The following is an 11,298-nucleotide window of genomic DNA, read 5'->3' on the forward strand; positions in this document are numbered from 1 at the left end:
GCTTCCCAGTTACTCGAATTGCCATCTAAACACTGCTAAGTGTGTTTGGTTCACTCCTTCCACACAGGATTCCTTTGTATTTATCACATAATTTGGGGGCATGGAAATGTGTATCTTTAACAAGATTTTTAATGTGTTTGTTTGATGGATAGTGAGTTGCATTCAGATTTCAATAAGTGTGTTTAAACAAAAAAAAAAAAAAAAAGAAAAGGTTATAGTTTAAACAATACATAACTTCACTGAAAACTTTTATGACTTTGAGAAAGGCATTGGAAAGCAATAAAGAGTTTTATATATATAGAATTTCTTTATTCATTTTTTCATATTACAACAAGTGTATCAGAAAAATTTATATGATCTTATTTACCTTCATGAACATTTTAAGTATTGAGGCAATAAAGAGTTTTATTATACTTTATTTATAAATTCCAGGTAAGTGGCAGCTTTCAATTCTCTTGGTGTTTCCTGGGTGCTGCTTTCATATGGTAAAAGTGAAGGCCGCTACTTTCTTTACTCATGTGGTTAGTGCTTGTAGTCCTCCAGGTGAGCCAGTATCCAGCCTGATGGTACCAAGAAGGTTAGGAACATTGCACCCAGACCAATTGCTTGTTCCTAAGGAGGAGAAAGAGAATCACATGTGAATTAAAACAGTAGAAGTAAATAGGTCTTCTCACTTAAAAACAGCAGGACTGTCTCCCCTACAGGGAGATTTGGGAACTCTTGTAGTTGGTTTAGTACCCATATTTTTGATCTTCCTAAAATGTAGTCTATGGCTGAGGAACTGGGTAGATTAAGCTCTGGAATGCATTGCCAGAGGATGTGGTGAGAGCGGTTAATGTAAGGTTTGGAAAAGTCCATTGTCTGCTTGCCCTGGATCGGTGGTATGGAATGCTGCTACTATTTGGGTTTTTGCCAGGTATTTGTGACCATTGATCTGACCCAGTAAGGCTATTCTTATGTTCTTATTAACTGGGAAGACTAACAGTTTTTAGTGATGAGAGCAGTTTGCTGCCATTAAGTATTCTGGGATAAACAGACAATGAATGGATACAGTATTTAATTATAAAAGACAAAATATACTCTGCAGGGAGATTTTTCATTCAATAATTTTCCTACCCTGATAAATGTGATTCTGAAGATTTGCGATACCTTGCCAGTGGCTAACTATTAGGCATCTACACACGCATGGAAACATTTGAATCCATTTAGTACAGCTTTTCCCTTTTGTCCTACTATCCATTAACTCATTCTCTATCCCCTCCTCCCACTAGGTAATCCAGAGGTTACAGATGTTAAATGGATTGCATAAAATTTTTGTTGCATTACTCACTTCAAGGCTGACATTCCTTTCATAGCCCTGCAGTTCATGCATCTGGGTTTTCCATAGAAATGTGTCTCTGGTGAAATCCACCTTTTGCCTTCCTAACAAACTTCTTGCACTTGTGTACACCAGCTATGTAATTTCTTCCTCAATATCCAGCAAATACCATATTTTTTTTCTCTAAAAGATGCACTTTTTTCCCCAAAAAAGTGGGTGGAAATAAGGGTGCATCTTAAGGAGCAAATTTTTTTTTTTTTAACATACCCCTTTTTTTTAATCCCAGCGGTCCAGCACGCTTTCCACGCTCCTGCCTCCTGATCGGTTTCCCTACTCTCTTCCTGCAGCGGCAGAGTGGTGCACAAAGCTTCAACTTCCTCTCCTCTCATCCATCCCCTTTTGCAGCAGAACCTCACCGAGAGGCTGACATACCTCCGCTCCGAGGCCTTCTAAAGCAGCAGAGGGGGGGGGGGGTTGCTGAATTGACAGGTCTGATTTTTTTTTCAGCAAATCAGGCAGCTCTAGTCAGGGATGGTGTCAGGGAGCATCAAGAACATTTGTGGGGAGGGGGCTTCAGGGGTCAATATTAACTAGGGCTTGTATTAGGAGCATCTTTAAAAATCATGCTAGGGCTTATTTTTGGGGAAACGGTACTACTAGCCACTTGTGCTCATCAGACGCAGCCAGTGTTTCGCGGGGCAAAACACCACCCCTGCTGCGTCAGAGAATTTAATAACAGCAAGGTCTAAAAAATACTAAAGTGCTAAGAAATGATTATCTAAAATGTTTTATAATTTTTGCTTGCACTAGTCTGCTGATTCTGGGTTCTGAAATGAGAAGGATTGTTTTTAAACAGCTAAGTTGAAGCTGTATTAAGAAGTCATAAATTATTGATTTGCTTGATCATCTAAACTTTAATTTTAAAGGTATAAAGGAATTTTGAGAATAACAAAATGAAGTGATTGTTAAATTAAAGGTTAGTGAGAGTAGGGCGGGTTGCAGCCGGTGACATTAAGTAGAAGCATGTGGATAGTCCCCACTGAATAACCCTAATAGGGTAAAAATAGCTCCAAATTCTGAGGCTTCCAACCCTGATAACTAAAAATATTTTTGGTCTCATTTTCATTACTATATAGTTGTTTGGTTATTAATTATTCTACCTAAGATTGGGCCACAAAGAATATTTCTTCAAGGATATTTTTTTCTGCCTATTCTTGTTTGATTTCAGCACAGAAAATCCATGGTGGCCTTTTAAAAATGCCGACTGCTAAATGTTTCATTCATATCCTCTCTTGCCCTTCTTTGCCAGAACCTGCACAGCAATGACCTTTGAGCCATTGAGAAAGGGCATTGGTCTTTATTACAGCAGGTACATATTACACAGGAGGCCGCTGTCCGATAGAGCAAATGTGCGTGGCACCTGTTGCTTGTAACTTATAACCTCATCTGCCTCTTCCTGCTACGTGAGGCTTCAGGAAAGAGAAATGGCCTCAGACACTCTCCAAAAACAAAAGCAGAAAAGCAGAATTGTTCAAGCTTCTCTTATAAGCAGTTGGACATCTGATAGAGGGGGTGAAACATCTGTAGCAATGTACAAATCTTAGCTGTTTTAAACTGTTTACAACATCTCTCTGTGTTTCTCTGCACTGGGGTATCTTTCATACACAGCAGAGAACAGGCACCTCTCATGGAAACAACTAGGTTGCTCTAGACCTGTGTCTTTCAAACTTATTTTTTTAGCTCCGGTACACTAAATGGAGTTTTTCACGGCACTTAAGACTGGAATTATAAAATTGCAAAACCAACAAAAAATTAAATTTGAGAGTTATTTATTTAAAGTTCTATACGCAGTGTAGGGGTAATTGTAAAAAAAGAATGATGCTTGTCTGGTCGGTTGTATCCTTGCACACACAGATACAACATTGACAGACTCTTGCGTTCATGACGTGAATACTTATGCAGGGAATTTTTTTAAATAAAGTAAAATTCTGGAGTCTCTGGTGGCACACCACTCTGCTGTGGCACACAGTTTGAAAGAGACACTGCTCTAGACCCTGGCATTACCACTTGTAGCCTTGTTTTTCTTAGGGAATGCAATTTGGAAATCAGAATTAAAAGTCTCTAGATTAACTCTGTTGCACAAATCTAAAATGAGCTGGCAACATTACACAGCTGTTACAACATTGGAAAAATGACACCAAAATACATTTTAAAATATAATAGCATATATCAGAATACAAATATAGCAAACAGCAGATTCACACCTCTCTCCAGGGCTGGCTGTGTGTACTAGCAAACCAAACTCCTGCTTGGGGCACCTCATTACTGGGGATGCAATTTTGGCCATTGTTTAGACAAGATTAGGACTCTGCATTCATTAGCACACATCTGGTTCATTAACATGCCTTATTGCTAATATATACTGTATATATACATATATATAAAATCAGATGCATCTGTGTGTGTGTGTTCCAACATAACTGAAACGCATAGACAGATTTCAACCAAACTTGGTATATATATATATATATATATATATATATGACTTACTATCTGGGGGAAAAAATACCGTGGGGATGGGAAAGGGGTGACGTAAAAAAATAATCGAAAACAACAGATATTAGTGTCTAATCCATAGTTTTTGGGCTCCCTGAGATTAATAATGATACTCCCAATGATGTTTAAGTCCAAGTTCAGCCCATACAGAGGGCCATTCTTGCTGCTAAAAATGAAAATGTCCACGAAATAAACAATCATATATTTCCCATTTTGCCAGGCGTAAAATCACTGAATACAAGTCTATCGATACCGGTAGATTGGGATAAATAAATATCTGGGCAACGCCAGGTGACCATCTAGTTGTTTAATAAAAGTCTCAATTATAACAAATTTTTAATGCATGTAAAATTGATGTAACTAACCCATGAATGCATGTAGAATGTGTTTGCCTGCATTAAAGTGTTATATTGCACATTAAAAAAAGATTGTCAAATGCAAGCAGGGGTATAAGCCAACAACAGAAATTCATAAAGATAAACAGCCAAAACTTGTTTGCTCAGAACAGCGGACAATCTAGAGTCTGCTTTTCTTCTATATTCCCTGCTTTGCCCCTGACTTGGAAGAGTAGAAGGAGTTTATAGGTAGAAGATGCCCCTGATTCAACAGGTAGGTTAAATGCCAGCATCTCCTTCCGATCATTGTCATATTGTTCTGTATATGGGACCGTGTATTCATCACAAATAAATGTATAGAAACCCCTTAACAGCACCTCTATGTCCACTCCTCATAAAAGGGTCCAAGAGTGAACTCTATTTCTAAATCTTTATTCATTTTACATCTTAGGACAAGTGTAACAATAAATAACTGTTAAAATTGAATACAACACTTGAAACTCTATCCTGTTCAACATTAAGACATTAAAATTTTAACCCAACCATAATCTATGCATTCGCAAAGCTCATATACAACTCTATTTCAAAAGGGCAATTAATGAATCATAATAAGATTTTACAAAATGCAAAAAAAAAGTTTCCCCTTTCAGTAGGAACCATGTGATCTTATTTTTAGAAACAGGGTTCTAACCAGATCTATAATGAAACATTTCTGTTTATCTGGCCTCTGCACTTTTACCCCCCATTTATCAGTGAAGCTGTCACTACTTTCTTTCACAAGCCAGTTTCTTTGCTGTCACTGGGAAGCCCTGAAATATACAGGCGTAATGAAGGCTCCTGGTCCTCAAGGCTTAGGGGGTGGCCCAGCAGAAATGCAGGGAGGCTAAACTTTGGGCTCTTCAAACTAGAAAGACCCTGAACTGTAACTCGTTTTGAAACTATTTCTTTTGAGTTGAAGCATAGCAATAACCCCTCGGCGCGAATTAAGAGGGTCCAAAAGAGGAACCGCCCACTAATTAAGACCCTCCTGTCACGCGCGTCTCTGCACCTGCACCTGCTCCTGCGCCTCTCGGGCTAACGCTCAAACGTCACGTTTTCAACTCTGGTCTCGTAGCCTTTGCAAAGAATATAACCGAGCCGGAGGTCGCTTACCAGCGGGGTTTGGACGTGATGCTCGCCCTCGGGACCAGCTGGCAGCGCAGGGTCCCGTTACGGAGCCGCACGGAGGAGGAGAGGGGCAGCATGTTGGGCTCGCGCGACCGCCCGGTGCTTTGCCCTGGTCGAGTTCGCACAATTCCGGAGCTGTCACGAGCCGTTCGGACGGGCTTCAGGGCGGCCGCTGATTGGAAGAGATGCCGCCCTCCCACGTGCAAGGACAGGAGCAGCGGGATAGACCGCAACGATTCAAGTTTGTTTGTTGGGTTTTTTTTAATTTAAATCATTTTTATTAGATAAATAATAAATACAGTCTACAATATATAAATGAATAACTACAATCATGTACAGTATAACATATAAGTATAAATATACCCAGAAAAGCCATTAAAGTTCAAAAAGGACTGAAGACACAGTTAATACTTTAATTTCAGTTTTCAAAAAATTAACTAAGGGACAAGCCTCAGATCATGGAGCGCATCCTCCCATTGTGGGATATCTTCAAGATATCTGGGTATATTTATTCAACTAATAGTCAACCATTTATTATTTTGATTTCTGTTGAATAACATATAAGTATAAACACAAAATTAAACAATTCATAAATTAATGATATAAACTTTGTTTCAAATTAAGATATTTTAATTAAGATATTTATGAATGATTGTTGTACACTTATTGTAATTTTTGCATTCACTTCTATCATCCACTTGAACCTGAATAATTGTTTCTAACGTGCAGTACTCACAGTCACCACTGGATCATCCCTCTGGTACTGCTATGCCAACATTAGACTCTATTTTGATGGTTGTTGGACAACTACTAGGATTTGATCCCAGAAAAGGATAAATATAAGTTCCGAAAAATTTCTGCTGGGAAAACCTGGTTGGCTCAAGGGTTGTGTGCTGGGTTAGCAACTGGAGGCTGAGGGTTCGAGCCTCAGGTAAGGAGTAGGTTCAACTCTATTTTGTGTCAACTACTAGGATTTGAACAAAGAAAAGGATAAATATAAGTTCCAAAACGCTCTTAGTGTGAAAGCCTGGCTAGCTCAAGGGTTGAGTGCTGGGTTAGTAACCGGAGGTTGAGGGTTCAAACCACAGCTAAGGAGTAGGGCTGACACTGCTCCAAGAGAAGAGGCTGAGGGTCCAAGAGAAGAGACTTGAGGGTTCAAGAGAAGAGGGTAAGAGGAAGTTAAGGGTTCATATCTTTTTTTTTTTTTTTGTCTGTCAACTGCTAGGATTTGAACCCAGAAATGGATAACTATAAGTTCTGAAAAGCTCTTGATGTTTAAAGAGTTGTGTGCTGGGTAAGTAACAGGAGACTGAGGGTTCAAGTCTCAGCTAAGGAGTAGGGGTTGATACTGCTCGAAGAGAAGAGGGTAGTTTTACTCAAATGTAGTCCATTCATAGTAAAAAGTAGCAAAGCTTATTCATTTTCATGAAGTATACTTAAAACACAGAGATACCCAGCCCCTCCTACCCCTGGTCTGCCTAGTCCCCCCCACCTCTTCAGGATCTATCTAACCTCCTTCTCTGTTTCCACCTAGTTTCTGACAAACCCCCCCCCCCTTCAACCCATCTACTTACCAGCTCTGGTCCCACCTAGCCTCTGGCTAAGCTGGACTCGAACCCACGATCTCCTGTATCAAGTGGAAGTGCTTTATCCATTGAGCCACCAGTGAGGCAGGTACTAGATGCTTTCGGTTTCTTAACTTTAAACCTTTCATGCTTTGATTTGGATTTTAAAATACAAACATCCTAGCACGGGAGTCGAACCCAGGACTCTTTGGTGCAAGGTAGCAAAGCTTTCCTCTAGTCCACCACTGGACTGATGAAGGTGGAGACACTTTTTCACCTCTTATACTTCTCCTTCCTTGATTTTGATTTTAAAATACAAACATCCTAGCACGGGAGTCGAACCCAGGACTCTTTGGTGCAAGGTAGCAAAGCTTTCCTCTAGTCCACCACTGGACTGATGAAGGTTGAGACACTTTTTCTCCCCCCTTATACTTCTCCTTCCTTGATTTGGATTTAAAATACAAAATCCTAGCACTGGAGTCGAACCCAGGACTCTTTGGTGCAAGGTAGCAAAGATTTCCTCTAGTCCACCACTGGACTGATGAAGTTTGGCTCTCTTTTTCTCCACCTTATACTTCTCCTTCCTTGATTTGGATTAGAAATGCAAAAATCCTGACACGGGAGTCGAAACCCAGGACTCTTTGGTGCAAGGTAACAAAGAATTCCTCTAGTCCACCAATGGACTGATGAAACCCTGCTCACTTTTGCTCTTCTTATATTTTTCCTTACTGGATTTGGATTTAAAATTCAAACAGCCAGTCAGGGGAGTTCAACCCAGAACCCTGTTCTGTAAGGTAACAAATTTTCCTCTAGTCCACAACTGGACTGGTGATGGTTAACTCAATTTTTCTTCCTCCTTATAGGTCTCCTTTATTGATTTAGATTTAAAATTCAGCCAGTCAGGGGAATTTAACCCAGGACTTTTTCTTCTCCTTATATTTCTTCTTCCTTGATTTGGATTTAAAAATCAAACAGCCGGGGACGGGTGTTGAACCCAGGATTCTTTGCTACAAGGTAATAAACTTACCTCTACTCCACGACTGGACTGGTGAGAATGGCTTCACTTTTTCTCCCCCTTATACCTCTCCTCCCATCATTCTGGTTTCACATTCCAATAACTCATGAAATAGGGGATTTAAACCCACAACCTTTAAGCTGCTTCACACCCACCCACAGCCACCAGCTGCTTCATGTAATGATGATAATTTTTCTCCCTCTTATATCTCTCATTCCCTGATAATAATTTAAAAAATTCAAACAACTAGGCAGGGATTGGACTCGAACCCAGATCTTTTTGGTAGAGGGTAGCAAACCTTTCCTCTAGTCCATCACAGGAACTGATGAAGTTTGGCTCACTAACAGCTAATGTAACATTGTGCTTTTTTTCAGTTTTTGGTAAATTGGTCTCTGAACCAATAGCTTCTTCCTGAATCCCTGTACTAATCCCAGACTTTAAACCCTCACACCTACGAATCCTCTGCGCTTATCTCAGACTGTACATAACATCAGTGGAGAGCCTTGGATTGGAGAATAATCCCATCACTTGAGATCTTTTTTTATTTTATTTTTTTTTTTATACTTTAGGTATACTGCAACAAATCATGGGAAAAAGATGAACAGCTGAGGTGATCAGTATTTTGTTTGAGTTTTTTTTTTTTTTTGTAAATCCTACCACAGTAGATTAAACACAGTCAGTGTATTTATCCAGAGAGGCAGACAGAGCTAGTGATATTCAAATACACTTAGAAACTTCTTTTTATTGTCTTAACCCTATATCTGGGTAGTTCTGTGGTTATGAATATATAAAAAAAGACCCTCTGGTAACTGAGTAACACTGGGGAAACCTCTCACTCTGCCCACAGACCACCGTGGCATTACCTGAGAAGCACTGAGGTGATTTATAATAATTTGTCCAGATAATTGCCCTCAATCAGCACAACTTTGCCCAGTTACCAGGTGCTGCTTTGCAGATAACTTTTTGTGGGGGAGTTATCAACATCTATAACTTCTCCTTCCATGATTTGGATTTAAAATTCAAACAGCCAGTCAGGGGAGTTGAGCACAGGACTCTTTGGTAAAAAGGTAACAAACCTTTCCTCTCGTCTACCACTGGGCAGATGAAGGATGGGTCACCTTTTCTTCCCTTTATACTTCTCCTTCCTTGATTGGATTTAAAATTCAAACATCCTGGCAGGAGAGTCAAACCCAGGACTCTTTAATACAAGGTAACAAAGCATCCCTCTAGTCCACCACTGGATTGATGAAGGTGGGGTCACCTTTTCTCCCTTTTATACTTCTTATTCCTTGATTTGGAATTAAAATTCAAACAGCCAGTAAGGGGAGTTGAACCCAAGACTCTTTGGTACCAGGTAACAAAGCTTTCCTCTAGTCCACCAAAGAACTGATGAAGAGTAGGTCACGTTTTCTCCCCTTTATTCTTCTCCTTCCTTAATTTAAAAAACCAAACATGCAGGGATGGGAGTTGAACCCAGGACGCTTTGGTGAAAGGTAACAAACCTTCCCTCTAGCACACCAATGGACTGACAAAAGCTTATTCGCTTTTACTCTTCCTTATACTTCTCCAGCCTTGTTTTGGATTTAAAATTCAAACAACCAGTGGGCTGATGGGAGGCTGCATCACGTTTTCTCCCACTTATACTTCTCCTTCTCCTTACAGTCTAAATTAGATTGTCAGCACTTCTGAGCAGGGACCGCCTGTGTATTTAAATCCCCACATGAACTGGACTGCAATCATAGACTCTGACTTCTAAATTGTTACCTGAATGCATCTGAAATACTGTTCCCAGGAAAATTAACAACATTCTTTGTAAGAGTATCTGTCTGTGCTATGCAGTTATTTAATTATACTATGTATGCTGATCTGTAACCCATTCTGGGCTCTTTTGGGAGGATGGGCTAAGCAACCAAATAAATAAATATATAAATAAAAACAAAATGCATCTAAAGAAATTTTGTGCTAGATTTCAAATCTTAGATTTATAGGTGTTATTCTGGATAGCGCCACAGGAGGGCGCCAATTACATTTAATAGCTCAGTGCTGTCCTCCTGTGGCCATTCCTCAGAATACAGGTATAATCGCTTAATCATTGGTATAAATTTACAGCAATGTTCACTGCACCCCACCTTCTCTGTCCCTCCTCAGACCGGCCAGCTAGCTGGAGGTCTTCTACCTTAAACATTCTGGAATTTATTTTTACCTCTCGCTTATCTATTAAAACATACAAAGGGCAGTAGAAGGATGACAAATGTTCAGTATATTAACTCCTTGCTTATAACATCTTAGAGACATGTATTTTGGAGGCATTGTGCCACAACTGCCAAATTGCCCAGTTCCAGAAGGGAGATCATAGGTCCGTTCTGGGTTTCTGACAGCCTTATCCTTGATATCTTTGATTTTCAGCACAAAGTTCAGTGGGTAAAAGCAGGGACTACGATTCCATAGTGCGTTAGGATGGAGGTTCAAAACCAGGACTGGCCAAAAAGGCTCCAGCCTGGAACTGGGAAACTTGGTAGCCCTGGGGGGTCGCTTACCAGCCTTTAGGGATGACTCCACAACTTCTGCACAGCCATCCTGAGGGTTGGTCTAGCGAGTCTCAAATGACCTTGGATTTGCTGCTCAATCTCAGGTCGACCAAACTCATTCAGTCCTGAATTTTATCCCACTACTTGCAGGGACTTGTTCTAACTGTCTACTGCTTTGTCTTGAGGAAATCAGACTGGCATTCAGTGGCGATAAAAGGTGGACTGGATACATTCGTTAACTAATCCAGAGAGGGATGGAGACTTTGAATATTCTTGTGTTTCCATTGAATTTGAACAGGGTATTACAGGACTTATCACATTCAAACCATTTAAAAGGTTTCTCTTCATTATATTTATACTTATTACATTCAGAACATTAAAGAGGTTTCCCTTCAGTATGTGTATTTATATGATATTGCAGAAACAAAGCATGCCTGAAATGCATATCACATTCAGAACATTTAACGGATTACTCTTCAGTGTCTTTATACTTATAACTTTTAGAACATTTAAAAGGTTTTTCTTCAGTGTCTTTATATTTATCACATTCAGAACATTTCAAAGTTTTGTCTTCAGTGTGTATCTTTATACATATGACATTCAGAACATTTAATAGGTATCTGTTCAGTATGTGTGTCTTTATACTTATGACATGAACATTTAAAAGGTATATGTTCAATCTGTATCTTTATACTTATCACATTAAGAACATTTAAAAGGTATCTCTTTAGTATGTGTCTTTATATGATATTGCAGAAACAAAGCATGCCTAAAATGCATATCACATTCAGAACCTTTATTGGGTTTCCCTTCA

The sequence above is a fragment of the Geotrypetes seraphini genome, chromosome 19 (genome assembly GCF_902459505.1).
Source record: "Geotrypetes seraphini chromosome 19, aGeoSer1.1, whole genome shotgun sequence".
In the NCBI taxonomy this organism is placed as follows: domain Eukaryota; kingdom Metazoa; phylum Chordata; class Amphibia; order Gymnophiona; family Dermophiidae; genus Geotrypetes; species Geotrypetes seraphini.